Source organism: Cornus florida, unplaced genomic scaffold, assembly GCF_030987335.1.
Source record: "Cornus florida cultivar Cherokee Brave unplaced genomic scaffold, ASM3098733v1 CherokeeBrave_3.0.0_Hap2_Chr04, whole genome shotgun sequence".
Lineage (NCBI taxonomy): Eukaryota > Viridiplantae > Streptophyta > Magnoliopsida > Cornales > Cornaceae > Cornus > Cornus florida.
The window spans coordinates 14123950-14147153 of record NW_026775574.1 but is presented as its reverse complement, the minus strand read 5'-3'; the positions used below and the strand labels follow the sequence as shown (position 1 = coordinate 14147153).

Below are 23204 nucleotides of genomic sequence, written 5' to 3'. Positions count from 1 at the left end.
CGTCGATTTGAAGTACAAGGTGGCCCGATTTGAAGTTCCAGTCGCCGATTTGAAGTTCCAGTGTTCCAGTCGTCGATTTGAAGCTCACAACTGTATAGTGGAGTGGCCGCCACCTGCGAAACAGCAGTAAGCCCTAGAACATGTTCTAATTTGTGTTTGTAGTTGTTCTCATATACCTCCGAAGTGTTGCATAATATACATGGGCCTTGATGAAGTCGGAACAACCAAGAACAACAATGTATTGTTCTGAGATTTCAGCCTTTTTAACAAAGTGTTCTGAAACTGTGCAAACCAACATAGCCCGGCCCAAACGTGTAGTGTTCCCAAAATGGCTTCCTGTTCACGTTCTGGAGCAATACACCACACTATACTACAGAAACCAAACTGGCCCTAAGGGAATTTGTTTTTTGATTTTTTTGATTTTTTTTTTTTTTAATTTCCCCTTTTCTGTTTCCTTCACTATTTATTGCTTTCAAAAAATGAATAAATGAGAAAAAATAAAAAAATAAAAAAAAATTATGGAGGCATGAAGGTTGAGCATTTTGCTTTAGGACTATTTCTATATTATTGTGTATACTCTTTTAATATCCTTTCTTTATGTTTTCAGGAAGCTTGGAACAAATTTAACTCGGAAGAACGGTAGCTGATGCTTATCTATGCCTGCAGAAGGGCATAAAAGATTTGATGTGATAGCACATCCTGTAATTTATACAGCTTGCTAGTAAAATCCTCAATATATGTCTAATATATATATATATATATATATATAGGGAAAAAAAAATCATTCCACTCGTTTGGTCATGTTATATATATGAGGTTGCAACTGGGGTGAGTTGAGAGCTCAACTCAGGCTCAACCCAATGTGTTCAAACCCAATCCAAATGCACCTTCAATCCATGGATCTCAACCCAAGCCCTACCCACTCCTAAATATTTTAAGTTGGGCCAAAAAAAATTTTGGTCTCAAAAATTTTGGTTTTTTTTTTTTTTTTTCCTCTTCCCTGTACCAATCTTGAACCCTAGACCTCAAGCTTGAGAATTTAAACCCAAACCCAGTAGGACAAGGGTATTTTTCAAAGAATTGATATGTGATAAATCAAGATCTAAAGAATAGTTATATAAAATATATTCAGAATTATAAATATATAAAAGTTGGATTTAGATTCGGGTTATAGCGGGGTCTTCTTATTGACACCTCCATTCCAGTTCAAACCTAATTAAGTTTGGGTAAGTTCATTTTGTGTTTCAGAAATAGTTGTCCAAGTTTTTGAAAAATTGAACTAGTATCTAGTTGGGTTCTCGTTGACAGTAATTATTGATCAATTAATTTTTTTTTAAAAACATTTGAATTATATAAAATATTATATTTAAAAAATAGAAAATAATTCTAATTAACAAGTTGAACATTATTGAAGATTTGAAGTCATACATTATTCCAAGTTATTGAAAATTTGAAAAAGAAGAAAAAAAAAGTTGTTCTTTCGATGATGATTTTATTACAACAAATTACTTTTATAACAACAAAAGCAAACATCATGCCATACTCTTATTATCATAAATATATAAAGCCGTGATTGTTCAAAATATATATATATATATATATATATATATATATATATATATGAACCCATATTGGCATATCATTTCAAGATTGTCCAAAAATTCAAAACCCATATCTTTTAGTTTCCATTGCCCCTCTTTCTCTCACTCTCTTTGTCATTCTCTTTTTCTGAAATAGCAGTAGTTATTTCTTGTGCTACAATTGGCATAAGTTTTAGCAAAATTAAAATTTGACAACTCATATAACATTGCATTGGAGAATCTATTTTTACCATCTCTCTCCCTATCATTTCTTTTCTCTTATTTTAACCTACCCAAATACAATTTACACTATCCTTTCTTTTATTTTCTCTCACTGTCCCTCCAAATCTCTCAATCCAAACATACCCTTACTCATCATCTTCTATTCATTCGCCTCCAAGTCCCATTTATACTTTACTACGTAGTTAGCGGGTGATAAGTTGGGCTTTGACGAGATTCTGGTAGGCAAATCTTAAAAATATTGAAATTTTTAAGACAAGATTTGATAATTAATTAGTACTTAAATTACTAGAATATACTCTTTTTACATACTTTCCTTATCTAAATACAGTAAAATATTATATAATACCTTTTTCAATTCTAATTTCAAAGAGTAGGGTTTAGGGTTTATATATACGCTATATCTTCTTTCCTTATTCATCATCTTCTATTCATTCGCCTCCAAGTCCTCCACTCGCATAAACCCTAGCCCAAATGACGTCTTTCCCTTCCAATTGGACTCCCCCTAGCCCAAATGACCTGGTTGAGTGGCGTGGCTACCTGTGCAAGTTTCGGAATGTTCCTTGTCTCGACAAGCTTTGGAGTCTTCATCCAGAGACCTTTTCCCGCTTTATTCCAAATCCAGTCGGGGTCGAAGCCAAGTTGCTGGAGGATATGGTGGTTTTTCTATCTTCTGTGGTGAAGACATGGAGGGCACGACGATTGTGTGCTGAATACATTCAGTTTGCTTGCTACGCCATCGCGGAGTTCAAGATCGTCGGTCTGGATTTATCGTGGCTAGAGCCCCGCCTCACCATCTTCTTGGCCATGCAACTTTCCTGGGCATGTTTGAACCAATCTTTCAACACCCAACAGCTATCGATCGGTTCTCAGTGCACCGACTCAACCGATGACATTCTTGATCTTGTGGATGATTTTGGGAGAATGGGTTTTTAAAGTAATGTATTTGATGATCTTTTTGGGAGAATTGGGTTGTAAAGGAAGGAATTTGGTGATGGATTGAGAGCAAAGTAACTTTGGTCTATCGGTAGAGGAGTTGCAGAAGCACGTTGGTCTTCCTTGCAGCTGTTAAGGTTTTCTTGTCACTTTTCAATTCAATTGTGCGTATATATATATACATATTTGTATAGGAGATTTTTTCTATTCATGTAAACGAGCTCTTCAAGGGTTAAGCTTTTCCCTATGTATGTGATGACATTTTTTGGTGTTTGGTTTTATGGAATGGAAAAAGAGTTTTTATATTCTTTTTATCAATATATTTCTTCATTATTGACATCTTTGTTTAAAGTAAAACTTTTTGTTGTCAAGTAATAGATAGAATTCAAAGTGTTTTTTATTTATTAATCCAATAGACTATCTTATTTGAGCTAACAATAGGTCAATTTTAAGTTCCATGAACACAATGCTATACCAAAAGTTAAAACCGAAAATCAGAAATCCCACTTAATTGTAAACTAGAAATTCACATGTCTGTGTCATGTTTACCCAAGAAGATAACGTTCAAAATCATATTATGTTAGAATATGTGAAAATGTATTTTGCATTGAATGAATAATACAAGTGTATAGAGGGGTTTATATAGGAGATATCATGGAGCATAAGTAAACCCTATATGCTATGCATGGTAATGAGGATATGTGAAGCCGGCTAACCCTAACCTTAACACTGTTTAGGGCTTTCGGCGCCACGCCTGGGTGACGGCATTGTAGGTGATGGTGTAAGGGCCTGCCAGGACTGCTAGTCTGGGGGTGGTCCACCCCGCGATACACTTGCTGGACTTCTCCCCTCTCCGTCTGGGAGGTGGTGATTCAGGCCCAAACAAATATTCCTGAGGCGGCGACCTCGGCCAACTCCAGGTGAGAGCAGGCTTACCTTTGCTGCCATGTCCGCAGAGTTGCAACAAAAAGATCCAGAGAGTATAGGCAGGCTCAAGACCACCTTGCAGCCATTGAAGAGAGACGAAAATCGCTTTGTGCTCAATGCGCTCACTTGGAGCACGCCATTGCTGCACATCAAGCTGTTGTGATCATTCATTATGTTTGCAGGATTGGGTTTTGAGGGATTTATCGTGATCTTCTTTTCCTTTGCAATGATGTTGATTAAATCATGAACTCAAATAAGAAATGAACTGATCAAATGTAGTGAACAATAGATTTAGGTTTCTTTATTAATAATTTAAATACTCCGTATCTCAAAAACTAACGTATGCAGAATGCGAGTCTTAAAAACAGTTTGAGTTGGGATCGTTTATTTAACAACGATTTTGTACGCTGTTTGTTTATCTAGTGAATAGGTTTACCCAAAAATAAATAAAAAGGGAATTTTTCCAGTTTGCCATTCATTAGGCTGCTCTGGTAATTTACCAGTTTGCCATCGTCTCTCCATCCAGAGACGTGTGTGTGTTGGCAGTGTCTATTTTCATTCTTGAAGCAAAAAACCAGAAAAATTGGTGGTGAGAATCAGATCATCGAGGTTTGGATGCAACAACAAGCCGTTTTATTGAGTTATGGCCGCCAATAGTAGATCTCCCATATATGGTAAGCACTTGGAAGTTTTGCTTTACAACACCCCATTACCAGGTACTATCTGTTTCTCTTATTCCTTGTGTTTGGTTGCTTAGAAACGAAAAGAAAATAAAATTTTGGCTGCCAGTTGTGGGTTCTAGCAACCCATTTTCTTGGGTTCTATTACACCCTTTTTTTCCCTTTTATTATTTGCTTTGTTGCTTACAAAATGTGGGAAAATAAGGGTAAATGTTTCAAATGTTAAGTTATTACTGTTTGGGAAAAAAAGAATTTTTTTCTTCTAATATTATTCATTGGATTAGTTGAGGGGATAACTATTTTGTCAAATTAAACTGCTTAAATTGTAAAAGGCTCAAAGTATTGTTCTCACTTCTCATGTAATCAGTTATAGCAGAAATGCTACAGAGGGTGTTTGAATTCTAACATTATTAAAATTGTCTTGAATGTGTTTGGTTTATACAGGTCAAGATGGTGGTAAAGGAATGGGTCTTAATTTGGACAGAGTGAAGTAAGTAATTTTAATGTTTTTTCCTTTCCAACTTCAGCAATTATTTTCCAAATTATCAGTATATATTGGATTGAATGCTCCTAAGCCATCTCTATTTAGTTAATATAAAGTAAACAAGTCCAAGTCTTGGCACCTCTATTGCAAATTATTTTGCTAACTCTCCAATGTACGAATCGTAAGAGAAAGAGGAACATTTTCTCCTCCTTTTAATAAGTCATGATATTATTACTGGATGATAAAGAGAATGAGAAACCTTATATCCAGTATGTTTGTGAAGATGCGGGAATGAACAGTGAGGATTTCTCAAGAAAATATCAATTATACTGCAAATAAAGGTTGGTGGACGGGATAAATTGTTTGAAGGGTTGTTTGGTTTATCCCTTGTTTGATTGTGAGATTGGTCATTGTCCACTAGATAGTTGGTCTGTCCTAAGTGAAATCCCCAAATCCCATGATTGAAAAGCTTAGGAGATACCTTTCTCTCAGTATTAGAATCATCTGTTTTAATCTTCTACATCTTATTTAATTTTCTATGGCCTACATTTCTGTCCACTACCTGTTTAATCTAATACCCAATTCAAGTAATTATATGGATTTTCAATTGTTTGGTCTGCCACCACTTCTGAATTATTTGTTCTCTTCACAAGCAGCCTGTTTTTGAAATCCTTATCTTTGTTGAAATTGCAATCAGAACTTCACGATTTCCTTTTGCTTCTTAGAATTCTCAATGATGTCTGCTTTCCTTTTTCATGGATTCTGAAGTATGAGGTCTTAGTCTCATGGTTTCTTCTTCTGTAATTTCCTATTCTTCTTTAGTTAGATTCTAAAACTGGTTACTCCAGATATTAATTCTCTCCTTAAAGCTGTTTGGCTTTTCAAGGTGCATCCTAAGTTCAAAGATTTACTTGGACAATTGCTTGGAAATAAATCTTCATTTCTCAAATTGTGCTTTATCTGCACCGTCTTGCCTTTTTTATAAAGGATTTTGTTAAAATGGCAAAATGGTGCATAACAATGACAAGGAGACCCATTCTGCAAAGAGGACAAGTGTTTGAGGGAAACATGCATGTAGTGTTCACCAATAGGTTCATTCTGCCAGTTATGGATGAGGTGATAAAAAACACGTTGAATTTTGTTGGCATAGATTTTATGGATTAAAAATGGTTGGACTCACGTCTAGTTTCCATTTCTTGCATCTCTCCTACGTCTTCTTCTCGTACTGGAAATTATGTGGTCCAGAAGTTCAGCCTAATGTTTCTTGGTTTTCTAAATAATATGCAAACTAAGCAACCTATGTTGTCAATTTTGTTTTTTTATTGTTATGTATGTGTATATGTATATTTGGGTATCATATTAGATTCCCCACCATGTTTAGAACCATCCACATGTCATAGCAAACTCAACTTATAAATCTTTAGAGAATAAACCCGGCTCTTGAAAAGTTCCAACGTTTTTGTACTTGTACTTTGTAACAAGTTCGGTATCATGGGAACTGATACCTAGACCTGGAAATTATGTGGTCCAGAAGTTCAGCCTAATGTTTCTTGGTTTTCTAAATCATATGTAACTAAGCACCCTTTGCTGTCAATTTTGTTTTTATTATTGTTATGTGTGTGCATGTGTGTGTGTGTGTGTGTGTGTGTGTGTGTATATATGGGTATCATATTAGATTCCCCACCATGTTTAGAACTATGCACATGGCATAGCAGAATCAACTTATAAATCTTTAGAAAATGTTCAACCGTTTTTGTACTTGTACTTTGTAACAAGTTTGTTTATGATACCGAATGGAAACTGATATCTAGACCTCAGTTGTTTGCATGCATTATTAAAGACTCAAGGCGCACCAAGGCGCTAGAGGTCCTTTGGAGCTCAGTTGTATGCATGCATTATTAAAGGCTCGAGGCGCTAAAGGTCCTTTGGAGCCTATAAGTCGTATCAATATTCTAAAAATTAATATCAAATATAAAAAAGTAAATCCATCAACCATATTAGCATTCAAGAACCATAAAACAGAGCAGAAATTTGTTTTCTTGAAAGGGAAAACAAAATTTGTTTTTTTGAAAGGCAAAACAGAGCACAAAAAGAAATAAATCTATTAACAAAAAGAAAAGAAAAGAAAAAAAACTGTTAACAAGAAAAGAAAAGAAATTAAAAAACAGACCAAAGAAAAAAAAGACGCTGAGACAAAAGAAGTAGATGAAGAGAGAGAAGTAGATGAGATGAGAGAGAGTGTTAAAGAAGAAAAGGGAGAAAAATCAGATCCCAAAAAAGCAAGGACAGAGGGAGAAGAGAACTAGATGAAGAGAGAGAAGTAAACAAAGATGAGAAGAGAGGAGTAGAGGAGAAGAGAGAGAAGAAGAAGATATAATTGACATGTATTCGTGGTTCGTTTCTGCAACTAGGGCTTCCTCGTTGGTCTCACAGTCTCACTCTTGGGTTTCTTTTTTGTTTATTCTTTTAAACAAAAGTTCATTCTCTCATACCCTTAGGCTTTCTTATTTGGTTATTATGTTGCCAAAAGTACCATTTTTAGCTTAAGAAATAGAATAATCATTTAAAAAAAAAAAAAAAAAAACAGTGAGAAGAGCCTAGGCACGCTTGACAAATAGGACGAGGCGCAACCAAGGCGCACGCCTAGTAAACATCAATGCACCTGGGATGACAACAGGCGCTAGACTTGCGCCTCGAGCCTAGGCGTGCCTTTAACAACATTGTATGCATGTGACTGCAAGCAAAACTTTGATTAAAACAATGTTTCCTCCCTTTTCCTTTTCTATGATGTTTTAGTGTTTTCCTAAGTTGCTGGGCTTTCTTCCCCAACTTGCTCGATCTTTAAACAATCTCTTCACTATATAAACCTCCCATTCCTCTGGTTGCCTTCTTTTTCCTCTCTCTAAAAATCTGCAACTCTTGTGTTAAGCCTTTCATTGATCTCTCTCTCATCACCAGCAATGTTGACCGAGAAGGAAAGAGAGACGCATGTTTACATGGCCAAGCTTGCTGAACAGGCTGAACGTTACGAAGGTCTCATATTTGATCCCTATTTCTTTCATTTTGCTATATATAAAGTTGTTTTTCATGCGTCTTTTATACAAGTGGGCAGTTTATTTGTTCCACGGTCTCACTTGCAGGGTCCTAGTGAATTTTCTTTGTTTTTCGTACATCTTTTATATAAGTGGTGCACATGTAAGGAGGCAATGGACTCTACTTATGCTTTTGCCCTTCCCCAAAAAGGGAAGGGCAATGTTACTCAGCTACTTCTTTTTTAATTTATTTTTATTATATATATATATATATATATATATATATATTTCCCTTTTCTTCTCAAAGTTTATATATTCTTGTGCTCTGGCTAATTTGAATTTAGTTGAGGTGACTACTACCGGTATCTTGCTGAATTTTAAGACTGATCAGGAAAGGAATGAGGCTGCTGAACAGTCACTGAAAGGCTATGAGGCACGTCCACATCTATTGGCATGACTCTTTGACAACCTATACATGGAAATGCATGGTGAATTATTGCGTATTGACATATAGTGCATATTGACGTATACATAGAAATGTATGGTGAATTAGTGCATATTGACTTTGCATTCACTTGATGTATCCTCTTTTTGCTATTTCCTTGTTAGGCTGCTTTTGGTACTGCAAATACAGATCTCCCTTCAACGCACCCAATCTGTCTTGGCCTAGCCCCCAACTTCTCCATCTTTTACTACAAGACAATGAATTCTCCTGAAAGGTAATTCTTATATTCCTGGCATCTCCTTTTGAAAGCTTTTGTATTATTCTCATCCTATTTTTGTGACATAGATTGATGATTTATTTTGTTTACTAAACTTGCAGGAGCTGCCATTACAAGCTTTTGATGAGGCAATTGCAAAGTTAGACACATTGAGTGAGGAGTCATACAAGGACAACACCCTGAATATGTAAGTGTTGAGAGACAACCTTACTCTTTGGACCTCTGATTTACCTAAGAATGAGGTATTTTATATATTTAACTTTGGAGGGCCATTCGAAAGGGGTGAAATGTGTTGGTTTCTTCACAGATGGTGATAAACCATATCTGAGCACCGATTCTGATGACCATGCCACTAAGGTCTGCCATAATGTTATTCATTTCTTAAGCAAAGTAGAGTTTTCGTAGACATGTAATGTCATTTGAATGAACTCTCTGTTGTATCTTATGAAATCAGGTTTGGGATTAGGAAACCCAACTTGTGTCCAAATGCTAGAAGGCGACACAAACAATGTCACTGCAGTATATGTTGATCCAGAATTTCCCATTGTTCTGAGTATAGGACAGTTCGGATATGGCACGCAACGACTTATAGGCTAATACTTGTCTGGAATATCCAAAATTCAGATTCAGCATTCAGGTTTAGAAATCACTTCATGCCACTCCCAGTTACAAATGTTATGATATCTCTACCCCATCTGTGTCACGCCCTTAGCACAATGGACATTCATTGGCCTAAGTCACTGAAAACAGAACAAGTAGTTCTTATTCATCATTTTGTTTTTCATCACTCACTTTTCTTAAGCGTATGGCAAACACAAAATAGTCACCATTGAGCTAAGTTGTCGCCATGGAAATTGTATGGAAAATTTGATGTGGACTCCATTGTTCAAATTTTCGAATGCCTTTTTCTACTTTTTTATTTATCTTACATATTCTTGTGTTCTTACTGCTACTGTTACTTCGAATGACATAATTGTAATCAGTTGTGACGAAGGAACTATTGTAGCAAAAGCTATCGGTTCTCACACGGTTGGGATTCTGCAAACCTTAGTGGATACTTTGGAGTATGGCTGCTGCTAGGCAGCTAGGCCACTGCTATAATACTATTGTGGTGTGTTTGGAAGCAAATCTAGAGGAATACCATTTCTTGATCAGAATAAATCTTTCTTATGACTCTGTCGTAACTCTTCTTCAATATCTTTCTTCTCCTACCTGTCTGTATTGTGTTTTTTGTAGCAAATCCAAAAGGATGTGACTGGTGAGGTCACTAGAATCATTCCTAATGTCCCCTGATTTCTGGAAGGGCAAAAGATATTTAACCGCTTTATAGGTGCCAGGAGAGCATCTTAGCGTATTATGTCTTCAATTGAGCAGAAGGAAGAGTCAAAGGGAAATGAGAAAAACGTTAAGCTGATTAAGGGTTACTGCCAGAAGGTAGAAGAGGAACCCTCTTCCAGCTCCGGAGAAGCCACTGTATACTTCTATAATATGTGAGTTATGTTGGCCACGATAATCCAGTATTTTTCGTGCTTGTTTGATATGAGTTGCTCTGTAGCAGTTTACTCCTTGTTTTTTGGATGAATTACAACTCTTTTCTCATATTATTATCCTCTTTTATCTTGTTGATTAAAATAAATTATCTCCAGATCTCATATTGAATATATTTTAAAAAGATATCATACAAGAGAGTAGTTGTTTTCAGAGCAGAGAAAAAAAAGTTGTTTTTCATGCGTCTATTATACAAGTGGGCAGTTCATTTGTTCCACGATCTCACTTGCAGGGTCCTAGTGAATTTTCTTTGTTTTTCACACATCTCTTATACTAGTTTACATGTAAGAAGGCAGTGGACTCTACTTATGCTTTTGCCCTTCCACTCAGCTACTTCTTTTATTTAGTTTGGTAATGCCAATAATACTTACCAAAGTTCCTTTGGCTTAGTGGTATAACCTCCATATCCTCAAAGAGGAGGGGAGGGGTTCGAGTCCGAGCATGGGCAAAAGATGAGAGCCACAATTGAGTGGCTAAGAATGGATCAATGAATTATTAAAGATGGGAGTCACAGTTTAGTGGCTAAGAATGGATCAATGAATTATAGGTGTCTTCAGTTATTCGTAAACTCAGATCTTTTATATAGATATATATTTTCGAAGTACAAATGACTGTGAGTTTCTTGCCAATGAAGGGAAAAAAACCCACTGCAGTAAGAATAATAAAAAGAAAAAGGAAAAAGAAGAGACAATTAGACTCTGAAGTATGAACACAAACAATCTCTCTGTCTCTCTCGTGGTATATAGATGTACAAGAGTGTTTGTTTACTCGTAATTATCATTCAATTTATTGTTTGGTCGTTGATTCAATCAGGGTTGGACTAGGAGTGTTGGTGATAAAATTTGCTTGGTTCAGATCCATCCAATATGTTCTTTCCAACGTCTCTATCTTCGTCAATAGAAACATAAAAGACTGTTCCCTTCTTTGACTTATACATAGAAATGCAGGTTGAATTAATGCATATTGACGTATACATAGAAATGCATGGTGAATTAATGCATATTGACATATAATGCATATTGACGTATACATACAAATATATGGTGAATTAATGCATATTGACATAAAATGCATATTGACGTACACATACAAATGTATGGTGAATTAATGCATATTGACTTTGCTTTCACTTGATTTGTCCTCTTTTTGCTATTTCCTTCTTACGCTGCTTCTGGTACTGCAAATACAGATCTCCCTACAACACACCCAATCCGTCTAATCTAATACCCAATTCAAGTAATTATATGGATTTTCAATTGTTTGGTCTGCCACCACTTCTGAATTATTTGTTCTCTTCACAAGCAGCCTGTTTTTGAAATCCTTATCTTTGTTGAAATTGCAATCAGAACTTCACGATTTCCTTTTGCTTCTTAGAATTCTCAATGATGTCTGCTTTCCTTTTTCATGGATTCTGAAGTATGAGGTCTTAGCCTCATGGTTTCTTCTTCTGTAATTTCCTATTCTTCTTTAGTTAGATTCTAAAACTGGTTACTCCAGATATTAATTCTCTCCTTAAAGCTGTTTGGCTTTTCAAGGTGCATCCTAAGTTCAAAGATTTACTTGGACAATTGCTTGGAAATAAATCTTCATTTCTCAAATTGTGCTTTATCTGCACCGTCTTGCCTTTTTTATAAAGGATTTTGTTAAAATGGCAAAATGGTGCATAACAATGACAAGGAGACCCATTCTGCAAAGAGGACAAGTGTTTGAGGGAAACATGCATGTAGTGTTCACCAATAGGTTCATTCTGCCAGTTATGGATGAGGTGATAAAAAACACGTTGAATTTTGTTGGCATAGATTTTATGGATTAAAAATGGTTGGACTCACGTCTAGTTTCCATTTCTTGCATCTCTCCTACGTCTTCTTCTCGTACAGGAAACTATGTGGTCCAGAAGTTCAGCCTAATGTTTCTTGGTTCTCTAAATAATATGCAAACTAAGCAACCTATGCTGTCAAATTTTTTTTTTTTTTTTTTTTTTGTTATGTGTGTGTATATGTATATTTGGGTATCATATTAGATTCCCCACCATGTTTAGAACCATCCACATGTCATAGCAAACTCAACTTATAAATCTTTAGAGAATAAACCCGGCTTTTGAAAAGTTCCAACGTTTTTGTACTTGTACTTTGTAACAAGTTCGGTATCATGGGAACTGATACCTAGACCTGGAAATTATGTGGTCCAGAAGTTCAGCCTAATGTTTCTTGGTTTTCTAAATCATATGTAACTAAGCACCCTTTGCTGTCAATTTTGTTTCTATTATTGTTATGTGTGTGCATGTGTGTGTGTGTGTGTGTGGGTATCATATTAGATTCCCCACCATGTTTAGAACTATGCACATGGCATAGCAGAATCAACTTATAAATCTTTAGAAAATGTTCAACCGTTTTTGTACTTGTACTTTGTAACAAGTTTGTTTATGATACCGAATGGAAACTGATATCTAGACCTCAGTTGTTTGCATGCATTATTAAAGACTCAAGGCGCACTCAAGGCGTTTTCTTTGTTCTTTGGGGAAGACATGGTATTTACGACGATTTTCTACTCAAAATATTCAGATTGCTTTCAACAGAATCACGGAGTTCAAGCGCATTGGACTCGATTTATCGTGGGTAGAGCCCCGCCTCACCCACTTGGCTCTACAACTTTCATTGGCAAGTTTGAACCAATCCTTCGACACACAACTATCGCTTGGTGCTTGGTGCACCGACTCATTGGACGACGACGACGACGACGCTGAACTTCAAGATGTTGTGGATCATTTTGGAGGAATTGGGTTGTGAAGGAAGGAATTTGATGATCGTTTGAGAGTCATCCGTGGAGGAGTGTTGCAACAACGTTCGTCTTTTTGAGGCTGTTAGGGTTTTCTTGTCTAACCTTTAATATGTTTATGACTAATCTAATGGGGCAATTGGATTATTCATGGATTTAAATGTTTTTCGAATGATTTATCAATTGTGTAGATTAAAAGTAGGGGTGATAATTTGTATTCCTGTTAATGTAAAAATATTATATTAAATAAGTAAATTTAAATATAATTCATTTAATAATTTTTTTATCAAAAAAAATATTTAATATTTAATCAAATACTAAATAATAGAAAAAAATTGTCATAATTAATCCAAATTTTCAAAAGAAAAAAAAAATTCATACGACATAGATAAGGTTTATGTTGAAATGACTTAATTATTCATAAAATTGAGTTTAAACAAGTAAGATATTATATAGGTCATATTCACGATTATAACTTTTTGACTTAAATGGGTCATAAATGGGTTACACAGGTTCAACTCTTCAACCCTAACCTGACACGGTTAAGCAAATAGGTTAATTTTGTCGACCATTTTATGACCCAAACCCGTTTATACCAAATCCAAACCCTTTTAACTCGTGTCGTGTTTGTGTTCGTGTTGTCGTGTCGTAATTTGCCACCCCTAATTAAAAGCGCATGTATATATATTTTAGGAGTAATTAATGTAAACGAGCTTGTTTTGGCTCATTTACTAATTGAGCTTGAAAAATGAATTTGATCTTGGCTTATTTACTTAACAAGCTCATTTACTAAATGAATTAGAAAAATGAGCTTGAACTCGGCTCATTTACTTAATAAATAAATTTGAGTTCGGATCGTTTACTTAACAAATTAGCCCGAGCCAAACTTAGCTTAGCTTGTTTAGTTGGAGAGAGAAAAATAGATGGAAGGGAGAGGGGAATGATGAATGAGGCATCCCTAAGGTTCTTTTGGTAGGAGTTGGGTTAGCGTGGAAAGTTAAGTTCTCTGCTTAATTTTTCCTTTCGCGTGATTCATATCTTACTTTTCTATTATGCCCATGCCACCTTTCTTCACTTTCTCCACAAACTTCACTAATAGGTGAATTTCTTTCTTTTGTAAATTGCTTATATGATATTGTAATACTAATTTAATTATATATAATTTTATATGTGCATACAAAATTATTTTTTTATTGTATTCTTTTCCTTTCATAATTAATAATGATTGAGAGTGATATATATACGCTTATATATATATATATATATATATATATATATATAAATTATAAGTATTTAGGAGCAAAGAATTTGGTGAAAAACTAGGGTTAGTATTAGTTGATTTCTTCTCTATGTATACAAATTTTGAAATTACAATTTAATTCATTCATAGATTTTTTTTATAGATAGACTTCTCTCAACTTTATCGTATATTAAATTTACCAAACTACTTTAGTTCTAGTTCTAAGTACTTCATTTCGTTTAGACTTAACAATAGATATATTAACTTTAACTTTTTATCCTCTAGGTTTTTTTGAGCAAAATTTTTTATTAATTAAACTTGCATCTTTAATCACATATATCTAATTATTAAATATCATAAGACAAATATTTTAATGTTCATTTTTTTTTTCCTGAATTAATGTTCATTGTTTCATCCTTGAACTTGAAAATTCAATTTTGTTTATAATGTCTTTATATTGTAATCTTATAATTAAAGGGAAAGTTTTGGTGATTATAATCACTTTCATGCTTTTCAAACTCATAAAACAATATTTTTTCATAACTTTGTTGAAAAAATTTCTTGTTAGCCAAATGCATAATTGAAACTTGATTTTCTTTTCCTTCCCTTTACTTTCTTTTACTTTCACTTTCCATCAAGAGTTTCGGTCTAACCAAACGGACCCTAAGGGTTAGTTTGGTTAGCATGAACTAGCAAGAAAGGAAAAGACACAGAAAATTTAAATTTTTTGTGCAGTTTGGTTAGTCTAAAAAGGAAATTTTTTAGGAAAGTAATATTCTTACAACTCGTTAATTTTTCTGAAAATACTTCCTCCATAAAACACGCAAAAATTCTACTTTCTCGTGAAGATAGTATCATTATATTTTGAGTCCCAATTATGCCCTTATTAGTTGTTTATCTATAGTCTTCTCCTTCATTCATACATTAGAACTTTGTTATTAGGTTACTACTTTGTGACTTTTAAATTAGGACTCTTCTCCACACTCACAAAAGAAGTGAGCTAATTTAATACAAGTCCTAATATATAATGCAAACTTTAAAAAAATAATACAAAAACTATTTAATTACCGTTTTTATTTTCTTTTTCTTCCCTTTACTTTCTTTCACTATCACTTTCCATCTAAAATTTTGGTCTAACCAAACGGACCCTAAGGAACTAGCATGAACTATATTTCGGTCCTCAGTGTCCTAAGGGTTAGTTTGGTTAGCATGAACTAGCAAGAAAGAAAAAGAAATAGAATATTGGGCTTGGTTGGTTTGTAACTATGGAAACAGTTTTCTGAGACTGAAAATAGAAAACTGTACAAAAAAAACTCTACTTGATTCAGTTTTCTGAAAACTGTTTTATGAAAACTGTTGGCACCAAAAACTGGCAGCCATCTCAGCGATGACGTGGATGAATTAAATAGCGACAAGTGGCCTTGACATGGTGCCAAAAGAAGGCCACTTGATAAAATGGATTGCATCTAGGGCTGCTATAATTATGGAGATATGGCTGCCAAGTTGACAAAGAAGTTGCTATATTTAAGGAGTGTGAAGTTGACTTATTCAAATAAGGTAATAATGTGTCAGCAAGAGAAGTAAGAGAAGAATAATGGGTTTGATACATTAGGAGTCAAAGACAAGGGATGACGTGTCATGCAAGAAGCAAATTAGGCTACAATTTGTTGGCGTAATTTAATTTCAAAAAGGAAGGAATCAAGGGCAACAGAGATTTTCTAGCAAAAAGTTAGGAAAATAAGTTGAGAAATTTTTTTATAAATAGGAAAGTTTGTATTCTTTCCAAACTGTTCAGCACCACCCATAATATATGAATCAAAATTCATTCAATTGACTCTACATCATCTTATCAAATATTTATTTCTTTTGTCCAAATGGCAAATTTCATTCAGAAAATCTAAGTTCCAGTAACTTACTCTTCTTTTGCAATGCTTCAATTATGCTATTTACATTATCAATCATTTGTTTTATTCAATTGAATTCAATGGCAATCTTTGATTAGATTCTTGTCATGTAAATTCAGCAAGTCTATTTCACTTCATTCTTTATTTTTTCATGCAATTCCCATTCAGTCAGTTCTTGTAAAGTCTATTTCAATTCAGCCATTTACTTTACAGTCCATTTCAATTCAACCAGTTCATTCAAATTTATTTAATTATTGCATTTTATTTCTTTTAAGCACTACCGTAAAAAGTCTTTGCAAACAAGGCAGAAAAAGAATCTCGTTGGGAGTTCTTATTATTATCTCTCTCTCACATTCGCCTAAAATCAGCCACCAATTAAAAGGAATAGTTGGTGTTCAATCATATTTTTAGTATTCACATACTCTGGCACGCCTACAAAGTCCATCGGCCGATGTGAGACCAAAAACCACGCGAACAAAAACTCAGTTATAAAAATGTCTGTTCTTGGAGAACTATAAAAGATTGACCTTTTTATAACCAAGTTTTCATAAAACAATTTTCATATAACTAAACAAGTAGGGTTTTTTGTACATGTGTCTATTTTCAGTTTTCTAAAAACAGAAAAATTATTCTCAGAGTTACAAACCAAGTAAGCCCTTGTTTCTGATAACAGTTTTCATTTTTTTAATGTTCTTGAAAACAGTTTTTAGAGTTACAAACCAAGCAGACCCTATTTGTAACTTTGAAAACAGTTCTCATGAATTCGGAGAACATAAAACTATTTTCAGAGAACTATAAAAGACAGTTAATTAAAAATAGGGCCATTTGAATTTATTTTGAAAATTATTCTTAGAGTTACAGACCAAGCAGCCCGTTTATTCTAATTCTATATTTCTAACTAAGGTTTCTTTATTAATGATTTAAAGACTTGTACGAGTTTATTTTGATAATCATTGAGTTGACTTTATATCAATAAATGCATGTAGAGGAGACTTAAAAACAGTTGTTGTTGTTTTTTTTTTTTTTTTAAAAAAAAAAAAAAAAAAAAAAAAAAAATAGTTTGAGGTGGGCTCATTTATTTAACTTGTACACCATTTGTTTATCGAGGTGAATAGGTTTACCCAAAAAGAAATAAAAAGGAAATTTTACCAGTTTGCCATTTATTAGGTTGCTCTGGTAATTACCAGTTTGCCATCATGTCTCCATCCAGAGCAGCATGTGTTTAATATCTCCGATTGTTGTTCGAAACTTTGGTACCTTCCCTTTCGAACCCTCAGCCTTTCTTTTGAGGAGGAAAAATTAAACTACTCAGACTAAATGCTTTTAATAACTTGTTGAATTTAGGATTAGGCCGATCTTAAACTGGATTTTTGTGTATTGAGCTCAGAAAACCTCATCGTTGTCAACATGTGCAGGTGCCTTATTTGATTATGTGGGCATGCACTTTTATTGTTTTCTTAATTTTTTTATAGGGCTAAAATCATAAAACCCCCCTATTGTTTACAAAATCTATCGACTAACCCCCTCAACTAAAGAAACTATCACATTACCCCCTAATATTTTCTAAAAACTATCACATCACCCTATTCTGTTAAGTGGCCGTCTAAAACTGACAGGAGAAAAGCATGCGACAGTCACGTGCATACTATTCTGAACATACTGCCTTTTAATTACATAATGACTAAACTGCCTTGTAACACACCTCTAGTTTACACGTGCCTCAGTCAGAAGAAAATGTATGTTGCAGCACTGAACATCCACCAAATCCTTCTATGTTCTTCTTCATCGTCATCCACTTTCTCTACTCTCATGGCACACAACACAAAACAACTACAATTCTTGGTCAATAATCGACAAAAATATGCTAGTGTTTGATCATTATTTTAAAGCAAAAATAGAGAAATCAGATAGAGAAAAGAGAGGGTTTGGATTCAGGTGCTGAGAAATTGACGATGTGTGATTTGTTGGTGTGGATGCAATTGTAGAATGAGAATTTAGACACCGACGGCAGTGGCACCACCACCACCACCACCATCAATTACCTATTCCTCCAAAATCAGTAATCAACCATGAGCCACACACAACCCCTGTAACAGAAACGATCGACTTTGCCGGAAATGGTCGTAGTCGGAGGCGAAATTAACGAGGCAGCAGAGGTATTGGAAAAAGAATATGGAGAACAACAATGCCGCACTGTTATATCTACTTCAAATCTTCTTCTTTCTCAAATTAAAAAAATATATCTATTAATGAAAATTTTGATTTTTGTGGTAGACCTAATGAAGGACATAATTGTCATTTAAAAAAATCACACTTAAAATTTACATTAATATTATACTTTGAAGGTCATTTTTGTCAATTTACAATAACTTAAAAGTTATGTCATGGAAAGGGGGCAAAATAATAGTTTTTATTAGTTTCGGAGTTTTTTGGTTAATTGAAGGGGATATTTGTCATTTTTGAAAATAATGAGGGAGATTTTAGCCCTTTTTTATATTCTAGGACCCTTAGTTATGGCTGATAAATAATGGCTAGTAGAGTTGGGTTTTAATGACATAGTACTGTAAACAAATCTCAAAAGAATTGAAATTTTTTTACAAGATTTGATAATTAATTACTTAAATTACTAAAACACCCTTTTTACATACTTTTCTTTTCTAAACATGAAATAAAATATTATTTTAATTATAATTTGGGATAGTATTTAATTTAAAACTTTTGTCATCCCTCTTTTCTTCTGCCCATTTTTGGATGAATGAAAGTTTGTAAAGGAGGAAGGATCACTAATTATTCTTATTCTCCTTTCTTTCCTTGTATCATCTTTACTGAATAAAGAAAGTTCTTTCTTTCTTCCTTCCTTCTTACCGAACACAACATTAGGGAAAAATTATACAATATTCGGGTACTTACACGTCACCACATGCAGGTGCCCCTTTTGATTGTCTGTGCATGCGCAATAGTGACTTATTACTTTATATTTAAATTATATATATATATATATATATATGCTTCGATACCCTGATCAAACTAGTGAAAACAAAAAAGCCTAAACATCCCCTCAGGTTTGGTTAACTTTGTCCTGACACCCCCTTCCGTTGTTCTGTTAGTTGATCGTTAAAAAAGTCAAAAGTTAGCCAATTAAAAAAATATAATGTCAAAACTATCCCTCCCCAATTTAAGTAATTTTAATTTGGACACAAATATCAACCTAAATTAACTTAGATATATCATTTTAATGTAGGCATAAGCCATGAATCAAAGAAGTGCAGGTATCATATGTTTTAGAATATTGAATACATCCATGATTTAGCATCTCGTGAAAATTTCGGAAAACAATATCTAGTGTTCCCAATTTGATTTCATTCCCAGTTTTTTCTTTAAATCAATCCAATAAAATTTTTATGAAATTAATTGATATTATGAATATATTTGGGAGGCGATATTCGCACTCCACTTTTCTCCAATTGCACTCTATTTATCTTTTTCTTTTAAAGGAAATGACAAGAAAATCCTTAAATTCATTAATGCATCATCTCTTAATTTATAATGTCATAACTACCCTTTATACAATTTAAACATTTTTTTTTGCCTTCTTTACTTTTTTTAGTATTTTTTTTTCTCTCTTTTTGTTTTATCCAGAGGTCCTCTCAAAGAAAATAATTTATTTCATACCAATAAATTTATTTTTGGCAATCAAAAGAGATAATTTATTCAATAGTGACTTTTTCTTTTTTTGGTGCAATCCAAAGAGAAGTTTATTCAACAAAGTTATTTTTGTTTAGTCCCGTCAAAAAAGGTAATTTTTATTTTTATTTTTTGTAATTTTTTATGGGTCTTGTCAAATAGAAATAATTTATTAGATAAAAATAAAATTTTTTTTTTTGGTCTTATCAAAAGAGATAATTTATTTAATAGAGATAATTTATTTATTTTTTAATCCTCTTCCTTTCTTACCTTTTTTTTTTTTTGGGATCTTGACAAAAGAGATGATTTCTTCTATATATATATATATTTGGGGTTTTTTTCATGTCAAAAGAGATAATGTGTAATGGTTACTTTTTAATTTTTTGATTAGGTCAAAATGGGGTTTTTTTCATGTCAAAAGAGATAATTTGTAATGGTTACTTTTTAATTTTTTGATCAGGTCAAAAAAGGCAATTTATTTAACATATATATATATATATATATATATATATATATATATATATATATATTGTCTTGTAAAAAAAAATTTATTCAAATTTTTTTTTAATCATGTCAAAAGAGACCTAAAAAATTAAAGATTGGAGATAAGGAGAGGAAATCTAAAAGGGCACTTGTGTCATTAAAAAGTAATAATTATTTATTTGTAAAGTTAGGGTTAAAATTATCATTTCATTTAAGATTGAAGTGCAAACGTTAAAAAGTGGAGTGCGGATATCGCAACCCTATTTTCAAATCAATTCAATGAAATTAATTTTGAGTTATGATACACAATTTAGCTGATTAAGCCAACAATATAAATCAACAATTACTTAATATATTTTATATAATGTTCATAATATGATGATATCTTTTTCCTCTATTTATTTCTTCTTCTTTTTTTTCTTTGTTTTTCCTTCATTTTGTGAATTGAATTGATGGAAAACACTAAAACATTAGTTAGCATGAAGCATATAATTAGCTTTACCAATCATATACTATGTACCTCAATTAAACAGCCAACAATATGTTAATATAATTTCACAATATGTTTAATATATGCCTCAATTAAACATCCAACTCAATGGAAAATGAAACAAAAAAAGTCAAGGTCCAAGTCTATCTATGACGTAGTTGGTCTCAAACTCATTTATGGCCTCGTACATCTTATCTCATCTTCACTAGTTAAGGGTAGTTTTGACATTATATTTTTTTTAATTAGTTGATTTTTGACCTTTAAATTTTAAAGGTCAATTAATGCGTCAGGCAAAGTTAACAAAACTGGGGAGGTTTAGGCATTTTTTTTTTTTTTTGGCAAAAGAGCAAAAAAAACCCCCTTAAACCATACAATAGTTGCGTAATGCCCCCTGAACTATTTTTGGGAGCAAGTTGCTCCCTCAACTATTAAAAGCAAGCAAAATACCCCTTTTAAGGCCATTGGAGACAACTTTCCGACTGGTTAAGTAATATAATTACTAATTTACGCTTAGTTATTAATTTATTATAAAAAATATAAAATTCATGAATGTAAAATACCAATAATGCCTTCATATTTATATTTTAACTTTTTTCCTCTTCATTCTCTATTTCCTCTTCTCCTTCACCCACCCGAACCCATTATTGTCGACCATCCACATAGCCATGACCATAGACGCCACCTACCTCCGCGGCTCCTTTGCCAGAGTCTTCTCCATCCTCCAACATTACCACCGTCGATTGCCAGCCTTCCAGTCTCGCCGGAGGTATGCTTGTCTTCGTCAGCGGCAATCTGCAGCTCACCGGCGAACAACATGCCTTCAAATTCAGTCAGGTCCAACTTCAAACACCTCATCTTCTCTTTATTGTGATTGGTGTGCTTAATATTTGAGATCAACAGGCAGTGGCCTAGCAGTACCAAACCCTTATTTCTCAAAGAGAAGTTAAGAGTTTGAGTCTCAATAAAGGCATATATGTGTGAGTACCAACTTGGAAATATATATATATATATATATATATATATATATATATATATATATATATATATATATTTGAGCTTTAAAGCATGTTCTGATCTATGTTTCATTTTGATTGTCCTGTTGCTGACTCTTGATTAATTTGATTTTGGTTCTTTTTGTTGATAATTGATGGTGGTAGTTGTTACCGTGTTATGTGTGTGTAAAACAATGTATTGTTCATCAATTAGGATATCTTTACTTGTTAACTTGGGTTTTTCCTTTCCTATCATGTCATTTAGGATTGGGAAGAAAAATAAAAGTAAGGAGTCAGAATTGACAAACATTAAACATATTCATTATTCTAACATTTTTCAAATCATACATAGGCAAGTGTATAGAGTGTTCTCTGGGCAGGTGACGTGTGTTGGAGGATGGAGAAGACTCCGCGTTAGAGCCGCGGAGGTAGGTGGCATGGAGGGTCATGGCTATATGGATGGTCGACAATAATGGATTCGGGTGAGTGAAGTAGAAGAGGTAAAGAGAGAATGAAGAGGAAACAAATAAAATAAAAATATGAAGGTATTATTATTATTTCACATTCATAAATTTTATATTTTTTATAATAAATTACTCCCTCCGTCCCAATATAAGTGTCACTTATGGGGAGTAGTAATTTTTAAGGGAACATGTGGGACATGCATTGTCTGTCTAAAAAATTACTAATTTACCCTTTTAAGTTTTGAATATTCAAATTTGAAATTTAAACTTAAAGGATACTTTTGGAATGATGTGAACTATATTATTTAAAAAAGGAAAGTGAACACTTATTTTAGGATAGACAAAAAAGGAAAGTATGACACTTATTTTGAGACGGAGGGAGTAATAAATAAGGGTAAATTAGTAATTATATCACCGGTGGTCGTCCTACTATAAGCTTGATGAGTGTGCATTAAGGTGAGGGCCAAGTTTTACATTTATAGAAGCCACTACTACCTTTCACTACAAATATAGTTAGGGCGAGTAGGGATCGTCCCAAGGGATTATGAGGATCGAGCAATGTCGTGGAATCACAATTAGGGCTAGTAGGTCGAGTGATCAAACAATTGGTTGATTGGTTGATTAAAGAACAACTAAATTAAACTAAGTGATAGCAAAGAATGCAATTAAGAGTAAGTAAGAGAGAGAGATCTTGAGGTTTAGAGATTACCACCAAGCAATGCATTTCTATATCATTAACAAGTAATTAATGAGGGAAAATGGTGTGTTGCAATATTGGTGTGTGTGTGTTTGGTTGATTCAACAAGTAAGGATGACTAGTTAAGCATGTATTATCTAAACATCATGTGAAAGGCACAATATATCTAAGCAATGAAGCATATATTGTCTAAACAACATGTGAAAGGCACAATAAATCAAAACAAGTCATTAATCCTTTCATTAAGCTCACAATCTAAATACAACACAAGCTTAGAAACATATGCTACTTGCATTCAAAAACTTGGATCATCAAACAACAAGCAT

General features: G+C 33.5%; 1 pseudogene; it reads left to right on the top strand.

Annotated features, from left to right (window-relative positions):
- The first annotated feature begins 7807 nt into the window (after positions 1–7807).
- LOC132302778 (14-3-3-like protein GF14 iota) overlaps positions 7808–23204 on the top strand; it is a 37817-nt pseudogene continuing 22420 nt past the window's right edge.